The sequence below is a fragment of the Camelus ferus genome, chromosome 6, assembly GCF_009834535.1.
Source record: "Camelus ferus isolate YT-003-E chromosome 6, BCGSAC_Cfer_1.0, whole genome shotgun sequence".
Taxonomy (NCBI): domain Eukaryota; kingdom Metazoa; phylum Chordata; class Mammalia; order Artiodactyla; family Camelidae; genus Camelus; species Camelus ferus.
Genome location: NC_045701.1, coordinates 34,357,735 through 34,374,723, shown reverse-complemented (window position 1 = coordinate 34,374,723; position 16,989 = coordinate 34,357,735). Strand labels below are relative to the sequence as shown.

The 16,989-nt window shown below is 31.1% G+C and overlaps 1 protein-coding gene across 2 annotated transcripts in view; it reads left to right on the top strand.

Annotated features, from left to right (window-relative positions):
• The window catches only part of NOVA1 (NOVA alternative splicing regulator 1), a 143,290-nt gene that overhangs the window by 51,906 nt on the left and 74,395 nt on the right, over window positions 1–16,989 (top strand). The gene's annotated exons all lie outside the window — the stretch shown is intronic.

Below are 16,989 nucleotides of genomic sequence, written 5' to 3'. Positions count from 1 at the left end.
ATTCCCCTCCTCCAATAGATGCTTTTTTAAAAAAAATGTGAATGATATTCTAAAGGATGTTTGAGTAGTTTATGGCCACAGCCTTTCCTAGTGATGCACAGATGATCTGTCACCTCAGTTCTAGTACTTGGAACCTGTTGTTCTTATCTTTGGGTCCTTAGCTAAAACTGAAAAATGAGGAAAATTCCCATTTTCGTATCCTATTATATCACCTACACTGAGGCCATAATAGGCAGCTGGCATATCTATGAATGTTCATCCATTTTTATATTTCTATGCCTTGTCTTAGGCTATTCTGTGAGTTTGTAATGTCCTACATACCTTTTCCACCTGGTGAAATCCTATTCAGTCTTTGATGCCTGGTTTAGGTGAAGTCTTATTGTTCTGTGTTCTCACTAATACATTGTTTAACGTGTTATTGTATTACTTATAAATATGTCTGTCTTCCTGACTAGATTGTGAGCATTTTTGAGACAGCCACTGATTTATTTATTGGTGAATCCCTTACTGCTCTTCTCTGTTGTGTGTGCAGTATGTTATTTGCTGAATTAATGAATCTTTTCTGAACACTGAGATTGAAGTTTATAAAATTATTGTTGAATAATTAATACTTTATTCTTATTTCTTTGCATCCTTAGTCCGAAAATATTTGAGAGTGCAAAAATTACTTTTTATGCCTCTGATTTTTTTTTAACCCATTGGTATTGCCCTTCATTCATTAGTGAGCAAGTTCATTTTAGGTTTTAGTTCTGTTTTGGCTCAGTTGATTTTCTTTCATTTTCCTTACATTACTGTATTTTTCTTCATTATTTTATTACAGTTGATGAAGTCAACAATTACTAAATAAGGAAAACTGGGTATTCCAATCATGTTCAAATTGAAAGTTTAAAAAATACATATAATTGCTTCTCCGACTTTTGGCTAAGATCAAGTGTAAAAAAAATATATAGTTTCTTTCTAGTATAGGATTTTTTTCAAATTCTTCAAGATTTCAGATTATTTCACTAAATATGGTCAGATATGGTGAAAAATCAAGCTGTTGGTCACCAAGGACATAGCTTCCGAGAGAATAGTATTCCTATAACAAAATTAAATTGAAGTTTTATTTGTTGGGAGAAAAGTGATAATTTCAATTGTTCTTTATTCTGTTGTTATTTTGGCTGGTTAACAAAAGTTAACTTAATTTGGAATGTAGCATTAAATTTCTGCCATTCCTCAACAGAATAATTTAATACAGTCTTTATTGCTGAAATGTAGCCAAAAGTAGGCTTCTTTAATATGTATACTCAGGCAAATATATGATAATTAGGTAATTATGAAGTCAAAATGGCATTGTAAGTAGAGATAATTTTAAAATTACTTTTATGTTTAAAACTTTTTTCTGGAAAGTTCCAAATGAGTATAGACAATATACTGAGAAGTAAAATAGGAAAAAAAAGTGTTTTCTCTTCAAATCAGATCAGTAAAGCTTGAGATAAGATAAATCAATTTTCAGGTAAAATATCCTAGTAATTTTTTGCTCCTTATTTCCACATTACTGTTCAATATGGACTGTCTCATATAAAGTTTCAAAGAAAGATTTTTTTACCTAATTTACTAACTTTCAGCAGTATAACTCATGACATTTTAATATTTAATTTATGATTTTTATCAATTAACACTTACTAGTTTACAAATCTTAGTGAATAAACATCTTGAAGTTGATGTTAGGTGAAATGGTAAATATGACAGATCTCAGGATCAGTTGAATTTCAAGCAGTATAGATGCAAAAAATTGTAATAGATACAATCAATTGTATGAAGTCTTACTTCTTATACCAATAGAATTTTTCATCTTTGTTTTCATAGGAAAGAACAAACTATAAAGTATGACCAAGTGAGTCTCAGTTTTAGGTATCAAGAAACCACTTTTTCCTGCTAGCTTACCCTTTCCCCAACCATCGCAGTAATTCAAACATTCTATTTACTTTACAAAATTAGTAAAACTAATTATTCTTGTATTTTTCACTTAGTTTAAGATGAATATTGCTCTATGATAGAAATTTAATATTAGAACAAAGTTCTGTTTTTCCAAGTTTTTGTAAGCATTCTTGGGAAAACTAAAATCCAGGGGATTTTTTAGGAAGCATCTGGTATGTATAGCCACCAGTTATCAAATAGGAAAATTAATAGTTAAAAATATAATTTTTCCAAATATACTATCTGAAATATACTTCTCTTTTAGATACTTGTTATTTTATGTTCTTCCTTTTAAATGGCTCTATTTTTTAATTGTAATATTGTATAGGACTTTAGAATCTCTCTTTTAGTGGGTCAAGTAAAATGTTAAAAATTAAATTCTAACTATGCTGTACACCAGAAACTTAACACTACATTGTAAATCAACTATACATACTCTAAAATTCATCGGAAACCTACTTGTTTATTTTATACATAATCTTAGATAGTGCTCCCATGTAAAATAGCTTATTCATGTTATGGATGTAAGTGTAAATAATAGGGAAATTGGCCATTAATTGATATTTATTGTTTATTCTTCTCTCTGAAATTCTAACTCCAGATTTTTCCCTGTGCTGCAGATTATAACAGATTCAGCATGTCTGAAACCAAACCAAATCTTTAGTCTCCATCCTCATTCTGCCTTCCAACCTCAATGATTCTTCCTATGGCTTCACCATAAACCTGTGACACATTATCAATCTCTTCCATCCTTTGATTTGAATATCATTCTATTTATTTCCAGATTCTAATTGTTTTGTTTTTAAGATGTCTTGAATCAGTTTGCTTCATTCTATATTTATTGATAAAACTCTAGTTCATTGCTTAACACTTACTAAGATTTGTGTGCTACTTTTGTCTTTGTTTTTATGTTACATTTTCCTTGCGGTTCCTACAACCACGTATTATTCACCTTTGTGCTTTCCATGGAGAATGGTCTCAGTAAATCATTTCTAAGTTCACTCAGTTAATTGTGAGATAGTTGATTCCTGTATTTAACTCCTAAAAATACTGAATGGATTGCTAATACACAGCTCAGTGACACATTATTCCAACTACGTGATATTCCTATTAGTGTTAACACTACCAGGAAAGTACCTTAAATGAATTCTGAGCAGCAATCTATTGAGAACACTTTGCTTGGTACTAAATATATGAAAACGAATTTTCCTGGCTGGTGTATATGCTAGTTTATAGGCTCCTGTTATAACTTATACACTGAATTCAGTCTTTTTAAATTTGATCCTATTTTATATGCAGTTACATGCCATTTTGAGGAAATAATTTTAGCAGAAGGCACCTAATTGGGTAGTTCTCTTTTTGCATTAGTCCCTTTATAGCTCTTTTAGAGATGTATAATACAAATGGGAAGCAAACTTCTTTTGAAATGCTGCAAAAGTCTTCAACCCAACCACCAGTCCCACTGTGGATCTGATTTATCCTAGTAAGATACAGTAGCCTCCTAAGAAGAGTAACTCTGCTGTAGACTCTTTTAGTGTTTCTTTTGCTAAAACTTTAGAGATAGCTTATTTTTCTCCTTTGCCTCTTCTTCTTGTAGTCTTTGAAGATAATCACTGGTTTTTGAAAATTTTTGTTGTGAAGGTGCTATCATTTCACATCAGATTGAATATGGGCTTATTCTGGTCGTTCAGAGTGTTTCAGAATATTATTTGAATGAATGTTTGTTAGTGTTTTACAGAAATACGATGATCTTTTAAATGTGTTCTCAGTATTCTTTTCAGTCTGTAATTTTCAATATTTTGATTAGTATAATCCTATTTTCTTTTCATTCCTTTCTTTTAGTAGAATGTGTGTATATCTTTATCTACATCTTTCTATCATCTGTTTCTATACGTTTATACATACATATGAGCTCTTAATTTTATAAATTCACTTTTTCATTATTTCAATGTTGTAGTTATTTCTTTGGAAATACTACATTTTCAAGTTTAGTTTTAATTTGGCTTATATAAAAATTTTTAAGCCTATTATGTTTTATGATCTTTTCCACATTTTCCCATATTTATATTAATGTTGGCATTTTTTTTAATATCTTATGTGTTATATGATACCTATTGATGGTCTGTGTGTCACTTAGTACATTTAATATTGTTAACAGTCTGTTATTTATATAATATTCTCCTTACATTCTTCATTCATTCATTCACTCAGTAATAGAACTGTGCTGTACACACTGTCCTGTATACTGGGAAACTAGAAAGTCTCTGCTTCTATGGAGCTTATATTCTTGTAAGTGAAGAGGAAGATGTATAACAAAAAGTAAATATATAATTTTATAGAGGCATACGTACTATGAAGGAAATTAGTGCATGTGACAAAAAGCATTGAGGAGGAATATGCTTTAGCTAGGATAGCTAGAGGAAACCCCTTCAAAGAAGGGACATTTAAGTTGAGTTCCAAATGATTAGGAGGAAGAAAATCACATTCCAGTTTTCAGGAATAGCAAGGATGAAAGTCTTTGGATCTGAATGAGTTTGACAGGTTCAAACAATGGAGAAAAATGCTGTGTGTGTTGAACATTGTTAGGGAGAGGAGGAGCATTGTTGTGGCAGAAGGAGAGGTCTTTGAGATAACACAGGGGCCAGATCAAGTGGGCCACAGTAAGCAGTTAGAATTTTATTAGTGTTAAAATGTGAGGATACCGGGCACTTGAATGTTACAATTAGCACTGAGGAAATCACTCTTCCTGGTATATAGAAGGTTAACAAGGAAAAGGGTGAGGAATTAGACAGAGGTAATTATTAGGAAGTTATTGCAGTAGTCTCAGAAATTATGGGGGCCAAGGGCCTTTTGCAGTAGAAATGATGAGAAGTAGGATATTTTGGAGGAGCACTGTTAGAATTTGTGAATGGATTAGAAATGTTGTAATCAACAGTATCAGACATAATTAAACATTAAATATTCTTTGAAGGTATAATTTGATGAATATACACTTTTCCATAGCAAAAATGTACCGTAATTGATTAAAATTACACCTCTATTTTTTATTAGTTTTTGCTCATTTTTTGCTAGCATAAATAACAATCTTTTGTCATATCCTTAGCTCACTGTAATTGTATACAAATAATGATTTATGATGGCTTATCTTTGATTATTGGCTAGATTGAAGTTTTAATGTGTGTATTCATTGATCAGTTGTATTTTTTGTCATGAATTGTTTCTAGCCTTGTTTATTTGCAGATGTTGAGATTTTCCTTGTTGTTTTGAAAGGCCATATTAACCTCCTATGATGATCTAAAAGTTCCAGCATGATTTGGCCTGGAGATTTCTTGATTACATCTGATGTTAGGCTCCCCACTGCCCTTTATGCTTAAGACATTTCAGCCACTTCCCGAACAAGCTTACCTTTGTCTTGCCTCATGGCTTTTGCATGTGATTCTCCATTTTCTGGATCCCTCTTCCTTCAGTCTTTACATGTTTGACTGTGTCTTGTCATTCATGTTTCAGCTCAAATGTCACCTCCTTAGAGGAGCTGTTCTCAACTTTCCAATGTAACATCCCTCTCACTCCTTTCACATTCTGTCACATTACTGCCTCTGGGGTTTTTTGTTTGTTTATTTCCCTCGTCTTTTATGATCTTTATAGCACTTATCACAATCTGAAGTTATTCATTATGTATTACCTGTCCTTTCTAATGAGAATGAAAGAACTATGAGGTCAGGTGTTAACTCTGATTTGTTTACTGCTATGTCCTCTGGGGCTAGAATATTGTGGGATGAAATTAATATATTCTGTTGAATGGATAATGTAAGGACATTAGCCATTTGTCCCATATACTTGTGTTTTTTTCCTTTTATCAATTATCTTCATCTTTGTGACATTTTTTATACAAATAGTTTTCTAATCTCACAGAGTCAAGTCCATGAAGCATTTTTCTTATATAACTTTTCATTACATTTAGACGGGAAAGAAACACTTTCCTATCTTCCAGTACATTTTCCTATATTCTAATTTAAATATTTCTGAATATAAAATTATAATTAATTTTTATGAGTTAGGGAAAGTTTTAAAGGTAAAAGTAGCTTTTATTAATGTATTTCTATTCTTCTAGTCCTAATAAGCCTTATATAATAGAGATCATACTTACAGAGATCTTTTTAATCTTTTTTCGATTAATATTGTGCTGTGTGCATATTTAGATGATATGTTCATCTTCATTCTTCACAAGCAAGATTTTTTTAATGTCTACAGAATAGCCCATCTTAGGCATTTGTTATAATACATTTAATCAACCCCTTATTATATACTTGTCTTAATCTTTTTCAATATAAACACAGTGCATATTATTGTGTTTTTGTGTTCACTTATGATTGTTGTTATGATAAATTACTGAACATATTAATAGTGGGCTTACTGGGTCATAGGAGTATGTGCAGTATTTTAAAACATTTGAGTATTCATTGCCAAATTATACCTCAGGAAACTGAAATCAGTTTACACTACTACTAGTAATATATGCCTGTGTCTGTTTCTCATCATATTTTCCAATTTCTGATAATTGTGTGCTTTAAAAATCTTGGTCCATTTCTTCCCATCTGTGTTCTCCTCCCCCAAAATCATATAAAACAATAGTAATGTTTTCACATACAAAAATTTTTAAATTTTATATGGTCATCTCTATCAGCCTTTCTCTTTTCCTTTCATGTCTGTGCTTAAAATAGCTTCTCATTCCTAGGTTATATATATGCTCACTTATGGTTTGATCTAAATTTTATGTGTTGCAACTCTCTTATTTGTATAGAATTTACTTTAGGTATTTTGGAGGAAAATTTCTCACTGTATTTTCTCCAGTTATGTTAGCCATATCATTTTTGAATAATGATATATACTAATATCATGCTAAATTTTTATGTATTCCAGGATTTTAGGTGAAAGACTTATTTATTCTGGTCCATTGTTATATTAATTCTTATTTTACTTCTTCTTGATTATTATTTTGCTTGTTATTAATTACTGATTTTACTTATTGTTGATCATTGTTATTCCTTATTTTTAAAACTATCCGGGTGTATTATTATATTTCTTTTTCTCATGAACTTAGAATCATTTTGCCAAGTATCCTTCCCAAATAAACTATTCTTGTTTTTTATTTTTGTGAAATTGTGTTAAAACTATTAAGTGGTTTACACAAGATATTCTTATAGTATCTAGGACTTCATATATGGACTGAGATGATTTTTCTTTTCTGTCTCAGCAAATTTTTTTTCTGTATACATATCCAACACATTTCACTTAAGATAATTCCTAGTTGTTTATTTAAATTAAGGTCATTCCTATTTGCTTTTAGACATTTTTTAAATTTATATATTTAACTGATTATTGTAGGTCTACACAGTATTGGTTTTCTTTGATCAGTCTAACAATTACCACAAATTTTGTGTTTTAAAACAACACAAACTTATTCTCTTATAGTTCTGGATCCCAGAAGTCCAAAGTCAGTTTTATTGGGCTAAAGTCAAGGTGTTGACAGGACTGGTTCCTTTGGAGGCTATAAAGGAGAATCCCTTTCCTTGCCTTTCCTAATTTCTGAAGGCTGCCTCCTTTCCTTGGCTTGTGACCCCTTCCTTGAATCACTCCAAGCTCTTACTTCTGTCATCACATCTACATCCTCCTTTGACATTGTTACCCTCTTATGAGAACTCTTTTGGTTATATTTAGGGCTCATCTAGATAATCTAGGATAATCTCCCCATCTCGAGATCTTTAATTTAATCACATCTGCAAGTCCCCTTTGCCATATAAGGGAACATTCATAATTCTAGGGATTAGGATGTGGGTACTATTTGAGACGCCATAATTCAGCCTATCACATATAAGAACATTCTTAATTTTCTATACTGTTTTACTTTTATCTGTTTTTATTGAACTTTTATGTTAAGTATAATTGTATTTTGTTCATTTCCTTGACAGCCAGAAAATCGATAAAAAAGTAATCACAACCTTTTCTCTGTTTTATAGTAGTAAATTTATACCTCTTGTTTCTACTTCTAATTACTACTTTCAATTTTTAATGCAAATGCCCCAAATATTTTCATTTTTAAATCATATTTGCTATTGGTTTGGGATAGGTATTTTTCTAATTCATAGGAAAGTAATTTGTTCATTATATTCTTCCATTCCCTGCTCTTTTGACATATCTGTGTTACATTTATGCATAACCCAATATTAACCCACACTCAAATTTCTGAATTAATCTATGTTTGACTATAGTGTATCAGCTTTTCAATACCATTGCTGACCTTAGTTTACCAGTATTTTATTTATGACTTAAAAAAATATTTACATTAGTAAATGTGATTTCATTTTTGTCTAGTTGGTTTTGTGTATGACTTTCTTTTCCATTTGGAATGTAAGAGTTATGCTAGTTAATAAAATGAATGTAAAGATATTCTATTTTTCTCTATAGATCGGAATAGTTTTTTTTAGTTTGATAGTTGTCTCTTCACTTAAAGTTTGAAAGATCACATAAACCAATCTGAACTCAGAGCTTATTTGAATATAATTTTTAACAGACTTAAATTCCTTTAGTTATTTAATTTTTGAGTCAGTTTGAAAATATACATTGTTGCAGGCAAGTTGTCCATTCTATCAAGAGTTTAAAGGAACATTTGTTGCATGCTCACTATGTCTCAAGATTGTGCTAGGTATTGTACATGCAAAAATAAAGAATGTAGGATTCTTAATCTCAGAAGCATATAGTAGTAAGAAGAAAGTTAATTTTGCTAAGAGAAAGACAGAAGAAATAGAAAAGAAGAAATTAACACTGAAATAGAATTTCTAATAAGGATTGTGTCATGAATACAGGCAGCAGGAACCAAGACAAAAAAAAAAAAGGTTGAATACTGGAAGAATTGAGAAAATTGCAAGCAGAAATAACTTTCTGGCTGGAGTTTAGGTCTGTTCAGGAAGAAAATAGAGATTAGAAGCTGTATTATAGATTGTTCTTGAATTTATACTTATTTCCATAGGCATTGATAGATTGTTAATAATGTTCACCCTAGGTTTATCATCAACATTCTTATTTTTAAAAGATTAGTCCGATGACAGCACAGAAGACTTTACTGAAGGCAGTGAGATGGTTAGAAACAGATTAGATATTGCATTTCTACGAAAGAAACATAAGTGCCTCTTAAACTAGAGATATAAGTAGAGATGGAAAGGAAGAAGGAACTATAGATGAAAAACTGCTAATAAAATAGAATCATCAAAGACTTGTTCGCTGGTTGGATGTAGTGGATGAGAGAAAGGTTAAAAAAACTTCCAGGTTTTGCAAGTTATACTTGAGGTTGAAGGAAATGTTTGCCTTATCTTTGTTTCGTTAAGCTGTGGCTCTGATTTCATTTGAAAGGCTTTGTTATATTCTAAATAGGCTGTCATTAATGTGAAAAGTTGGAATAGGAAAATGAATGTCTAAATGATGGTTTCTTAGAAACCAAAGTTATCTACTATAGTGTATCCAATAGTTAGCCAGGAGAGAGGAAAAAGACATTCTAATAAGATTTCTGAACCATATAGCATGAAGGGTGATCTTAAAAAATCATGTTTTTTTCAGTAATATTTTTTAGTAAATTTTTATCTGGAAAAATGAAATGAAGAATTCTTTAGTGAGGGAGTTTAAACATAATGTTTGCAATGTGTTTGAAGGAATTTCTCATCAATTATGTTCCAAGCATGTGAGATGTGGATATCAAAATGAAATATTTTCTGCCCTCAAAAGATATGAAAGTTTTGTAAGACATGTTTTATGAGGATTATGTTAACACCTCTTACATACATGAGTAATGTAAGCACATGTAACTACCACCACAGTCAAGATATGGTATATTTCCATCATGCCCAAAATTCCATAGTGCCCCTTGCCAGGCCATCCTCTCTCTCCCTTCCCTCCAATATTCTTTCTTCACCCTCTCCTGCCACTGACAATCACTGATCTGTTTTCTGTCACTGTAGAGTCAGGTAGACTTTTCTAGGGTTTTATTTAATTGGAATCATAAAATATGTAGCTTTGTGTCTTCTTTTTGCTCAGCATAATGTTTTTGAAATTCATCCTTGTTGTTGCATGTGTAAGTAATTTATTCCTTTGTATTGTTGAGGAGTGGTCATTGTCGGAATATGTAGTTTTTTTAAAGATTCATTCACCTATTGATGGATATTTAAGCTGTTTTCAATTTTTGACTATTAGGAATAAAATTGCTATGAACATTTGAATTCAAGTCTATCTGCAGACATACATTTTCATTTCTCATGACTAAATACTTAGAGATAGAATATCTAGGTCATATGGAATATTAAACTCTACAAGAAACTGCCAGAATGTTTTCCATAAGGGTTGTGCCATTTTACATTCCTAGCACCAATGCATGAGCATTTTAGTTGGTCCATACCCTCACCAGTACTTGGTGGTGTCAGTCTTTAAAAATTTTAGTCATTATGATTTGTGTATAATTGATCTCATTGTGGTTTTAATTTGCATTTTCCTGATGAGTTTTCTTGTACTTATTGACCACTGCTATATTTTCTTTTGTGAACTATTTTCAAATATTTTGCCCATTTGTTTTGGATTATTTTCTTATTAAGTTACAAGAATCCTTTACATATTCTAGCTACAAGTTCTTTGTCAGATATACGTATTGTGAATATGTTCTTCCATGGTATGGCTTGCCTTTTTATTATTTGTATCTTTCAACAAGCAGAAAATTTAATTTTTATTAAGTCCAGTTTACAACTTTTATGTTCCTTGCTTTCTGTGTCTTAAGAAACTTTTGCAAATGTCAAGTTTTCCCCTATGTTTTCTGCTGGGAGTTTTAAATTTTAATTTTTATGGTTTGGTTTATGATACATTTTGAGTTAGTTGTTGACTATGATGTTTAAACAAATTTGATCAATAAGTATATTTAATTAAGAGAAGTCTGAAGGAGTTTCTTCTGAGATTAAAGATAGATTTGGTATTAGTTTATGTAAGAAATACTATTCTAGCGTCTATACTCATACAAAAAACAGATGCTTTGTAAATTAAGGAATTTCCTGTTAGTGGTGGTGTTTGATAAAAATTGCTAGCATTCTGTCTCAGGTATACAAATACCTTATCACGTTACTTGTCAGGCACGAAATCTTCAGTAGATGTTTCTGGTTGTTATTGTTATTGCTAATGTTGTTATTTTTATGTTCAGAATTCTTGCCTTGAGGAAATTTAGAGAGGATGAAATTCAGATAAAATAGGTTTAGATTCTATTATTTATTACACTTAGTGGCCATATTTTTGTGTTTTTTTCCCTGCTTCCCGCTCCTGCCCCCAATAGAGAGCTTAATTGTTAACGGATACCAATAAATAAATTCTAGGAAGCATCTGTAAAAAATTAATCTCTTTTAATTGCATGGGTATTCATGAATACTTTTTTTGAAAAGTTTTTTGAAGTGACATAGTATTGTGACATATTGCCTTATAATCAGTTTTCTGGACATGTTATTCTAACATATATGACAACTATAAATTATCCATAAACTCAAAGTAATTTTAGCAAAATTATATGAACATAAAAGTATATTGAAAGTTAAAAATGATATATAGTTCTAAGGACTTTTTATGACTGTTTAACCGGTTGCTCTTATGAAACAGAAAAAAACAAAACAGACTGATGAAATGTATCACCAAAAATATGTGTTTTTTTTTTAATTTGGGCTGAGCATTTGGTTTTGTTTGTTTGCATTACATGGTGTGAGAGACTAGTAGATTGGTGCTTTTCCCTGTATATCAGAGTTGTTTTTGTTTTTGTTTTTGTTTTTGTTTTTGTTTTTGTTTGGTTTTAAGTAGTCAGTGTTTGCATAAATATTTCATTCTTTATAAATTATGAGTTTTCTTTTCAATTTATTCTTTATCTTTTTTTCTCTTAAAAGATAAGTAATCAAAATTGTAGTACGGAAATATTTATTTTAAAAACCTAGTAACTGAAAGTAGGCATGTTACAACAGGGGTTGGCAAACTTTTTCTGTAATGGGTTAGAAAGCAGATGTTTTAGGCTTTCCAGACCAACAGGTAAAATCAGGGATATTATGTAGGTACTGTATAACAAGAGAGATAACAGATTTCCACAATTTTGTATTGTCAAAATTCAAACTATAGCAGTACTACTACTAGTAACTACACCAGCAGCAGTGGAGAACAACATACAGATCTAAAGAAGAGTGAAATTCTTTTTTGGAAGGAAGGAAATAACGTTCTTAATTAGGGTTCAAAGTCAACATTCCTATTAAACCAGTTGTAAATTTTCATCTGTTAATATCAGTCTAGAATAAAATTTTACTTATTTCATTTTTGAAAATAAAATATCTTCACACAGATAAGTACTGCCAACTACTGATTTAATCTAGGAGCATGTGGTAATTTGGAGGCATATTTATTGCTTAGGAGGCATTTCTAGAATTCTAATAGATTTTTCTGTTAAAATTTGCTTTTAGTATGTCATGATATTACAGATTAATCATTGCCAGTTGAAGATTATGTGGGAGCTCCTCAAATGCAGAATTAAGTAGGTTTTGAAATATGGAAATCTCCTTTATACCACATTGCAGTATGAAAATGCTGTGGAAAGTATAATTTGGACTCAGAAAATACAACTGCTGCAAACGTGTGTGGGATTGAAATCTCACTTCTGATTTTAATTGTTGGTAGCATGGGAAATACGTACTTGTGATTCAGAAACTTAGTAGTTGTATAAATGACTTTACTGAAGTTTAAGTTTTGCACATTAATGTTGTTTTGCCCTGTGTCTTGAGTTGAATTCATTACAAACATTATCAGGTCTACAGCCAAAACTAATTTTCAAAGCTGTTTAGTGTCGGTAACCATGGTTGAGAGTCACAGTCATTGTTCTCATTCAGAGAAATTTCCATCTTGGCCTGAGCTCAATAAATCACAATAGACTTTATCACTGCTTAATTATGGAACTGTTATGTGGTAGGGCAAATCAGGATGTTCATCTTTTATTTTGAAAAAAATTCATAGAATTGACAATGTTTGTCTATCAGAGTGAATGAAATTTACTATTGAAGCTACTGGTTCAATAACACGTGATATTGTCAAATAAATTCAAATATATTCTACAAGGTATTTATTGACTTAATAATGCAATGAATAACCATAGGTTTTCAATACCTTAACATCTTTGCAAGCTTTATAAATTTCTGCAATTAAGTATTTTTAGACCCCAGACATACTTCTGCCACCATTGTTTATAACTCATCTTAGCAGATTCTACTTCAAGTTATGAATTCATGTTTTCTCAAATTTTTTGAAAATATTCTCACCTGTAGTATTCCGCACAACTATTAGTAGAAGTTTATTCATCAATCACATTAATTCCTTGAATAAACAACTGGCATTATTAACCCCTTGAATAAAAGTTCATTTTTCTCTGGGCAGGTTTTAATTTAGTCATCATTGGAAAATGCTTTCCTTGCTTAGCTAACAAATTAGCGACTCAGAGACTTTGGTTGCAGCTTCATTTCATTTTTTGTTTTTTTGAATAAGGTATTTTATTTAAAGTTTTTCTGGCTGTTGTTTTCTTGTGTGTTGGGAATGTTGGGGTGAGTGCATCATCTGGTAATGCTGACATTTATTCTTTCAGCACAGCCGTAGTGTTATTGCTTAGTAACACAAAGCTATGCCACCAAATTTATAATAAAATAATTCATACCCTTTGGTGCCTTAAAAGCACAACATTTGGAATTCACATTTCTCTTCTTTTTCTTGTTTTGACTTGGTGGATATGCATTGATAATAACATATAAGTAAAATACCATGGTCCAGCAAATACTGCCAGGTTATTGCTGTATCACTATGATTTGTAGTGCATTGAAAGCACTGAGAAGTGATGAGAGCGCCATATGTGACCTCTGTTGCAGCTACTCACCTGCCATTGTAGTGCAAAAAGTCATAAGCAATGCAGTATAGTTGTGTTCTAATTAATTATTTAAAACATTGTAGTTTGAATTTTATGTAATTTTCAAGTTTCTTGAGATAAAATTATTTTAAAAAAATTAAAACTCCCTAAGATTTTAAAATTATTCTCAGCTTGTGGGCTGGGTAAAATAAGGGAGTGTACTAGGTTTGACTCCCAGACCAAAGTTTATACTGTGATATAAATACAACAGAGTTCCTCCAAAATACCATGGAGTCTGTCTGAAATTTAGCAATCAAGTTTAGTTACTTAGAATGTGGTAGAAAGTTGTTTGTGGATCTGGTGCCTTCAAGATCAGATATATTTGGAGGAAAAAAAATTATTTCTTGGTGACTGTAAGCTACACTGCAGGAAGACTATCACATGTGTTTTTTGGTGTCCTCAAAGGGGTTTCCTTATGAGTCCAGATGAACCAACTTAAGTCTATGATAAAAATGACTGAAAGGACATGTGCCACTAAGGTTTCATTCAATATTAATAATATTAACGACACTCAGTTTTAAAATGACATCATATATTTTAGATCTGTCAAATCACAGGAAGATATAGAGGACCTTTTTCAATTAAATTACCAAAACAGCCAACATGACCTAGCAGTCATATGTCATCTCCTGGAATAATAATGAAGAATGTCCTGGAATGTCCAATAAGTTCTTCAAAGTGTGTTTGGAACACTTTTCTTCCCATGCAAAATGTGAAGGAATCAATGAAGTGAAAATGTTTTCTTTGGTTTTGCATATATGGTAGTGCCGAGAAGACACTTAAAGGGTATAACTCAAGTAATCATTGTGTAAAAGGTGAAAATTTGAATTCGGAGGAAGTATTTTTTAAAAGCCATAAAACAAAGAAACTTGATCAATATTTTACAGTGTAGGAGTATTACAAACTGAGTAGTACACTAGTAATTATTTTGTTATCAGAAACATTATTACCTAAAATGTAATTAACTACAGTTTGTCCCATGTGTACTTGAAAGAATAATGCAAAAATAACAGCAAAACATCATTTCACATATACACTTTGGGAAAGATAAAATATTTACTGAGTTAACACTTGAGTTCGGAGTAACACATTCAAATTCTGAGGACCAAGACCAGTTTAATTTTGTTAAAAATTTCAACTCTTCAACCAAAATACATTTATCCAGTACTATGTAATGGGGAAAACATCTGTCTGTTTTACATTAACAATTATTGTACTTTTATTACCAGCCAACTTACTTTGTGTTGGATGTCTCAGCTGCAAACAATAAAACAGATGTGGCCAGTTCCTACAAGAGCTGTTCTCTATAGTGAACAAATAACTTTGCTAACTTTTCTGCTATTTCCCATGTAAAAATGAAGTTTCTATAGGCATTTAGTGCCTTATTTTACAGTTCAAAAGACCCATTACTGTATTGACAATGAGGAAAGAAAACAATGTTCAGGAAAGAATGTATGACAATCTTTGTAAAAACACTTCTGTTTTATCAAGTTTATACTAAATGACTATGACACACTTCATGTAACAGTTACATGTCTGAAAGTTATTTGTGAAGTTACTGGAAAATGAAATCACATTCTCCCATCTTGGTATCATTCCTGCTTGTAATAAGTCCACATTTCCTCCTTCCTTCTCATACTACCTTAATGATTTGCATCTTATCAGTAAATGTGTATAGCTGATTAACAGTAACCTGGGATCAAACCATGATAGCTAATTCACGAAAGTATATGTCTCAGACATCAACACAAATCATTAATGAGAATGTGTATTTAAAACAATAAGGAGATTTTTTTTTTGGTTAAAAAACACAGTTCTTTGGGCTTCCATTTTAGTAATTTCATATTGTTATTATTGGATTAACATGCACTAGGCAATTCCAAATATTCAAGTGATCTAAAAGCTCACTCTCTTGAGGTCGTTGTAGCGTGATCCTCTTACAAGTCTCTCAGCCATCTGATCTTCTCAGTCTGCCTCCCTGATTATTTCTCCAGCATTTTTGTCTCCGCTCTTTTTCTGCTCACTAGCCTATAAAGAAAAATGTTAATATGTTTGTTTGGGGGAGACAGGACTGACTCAGGATTAATTTGAAAATGGTAGTATTATACACAATAATGCACATTCTTTAACTGGAGTTCTAAAATCCATAGTGTTTTGAAAGAAGTTTAAGTTTTAAAACGACATTTTTTTTATGTGGAGTTTTAGTTTATATTACATGTCGGAAATATTATTTAATTCCTTTTCTGTGTTTGTTTTTTAAGTTAAAGTTCAATTTTAAAGAACTGCTTGCTGGTTAATTAATTATGTACTCAATGGAAATCCTCGTAATATGCCAACATATGAGAGATTAAATTCTTCTGACAGTATTAATTGAGAAATCAACCCCAAAATGCTCAGTAAACAACTCAAATTTGAGAGATGTTAAATATGAGAATGCATTTTTAACTTTTCAAACTGGGTGGGGTTTATTGAAGACTAACATGGTTCTGTTTTTCATCAATTACTAAATTCCAAAAGTATAACAAGTTTGGACCAGTTCCTTTTGCATCTTTCTTCTTACAGTTTCAAAGCTGCTGTTGCTTAGAAACCTGTGTAAACAATGTCTTCTCAAGGAAGAAATTAAAAAATTCTTGGCATAATTTTTAAGTGAGATAACTGTAAAACTAGACCAAAAATACCTATATTTATTTGAAAGCTTTAGAACTATTTACAAAATTCTTAAAGAAATGGAAAAATATTTGTATTTGTTATATTTGTAATACTAGGAAAATATATAGGCTTACTCACATTATTAACAAATGAACCATATAGTTATTCCTATATTCCTTTGTAATTAGCTCCATTGTATCTGAAACTAATATTAATATTGGATGATGAAATTGTATGTTTAAGGTTAACCCTAGACTTGGAATATAGGAAAACAGAGCTAAAAGCATCTTGTCATTATTTTTCAGTATTACCTGCTGCCTTCAAGAGATAAATAATTTATGGGAAAATCTACTTTTTAGACAACATGCTCTTGTAAATGCATG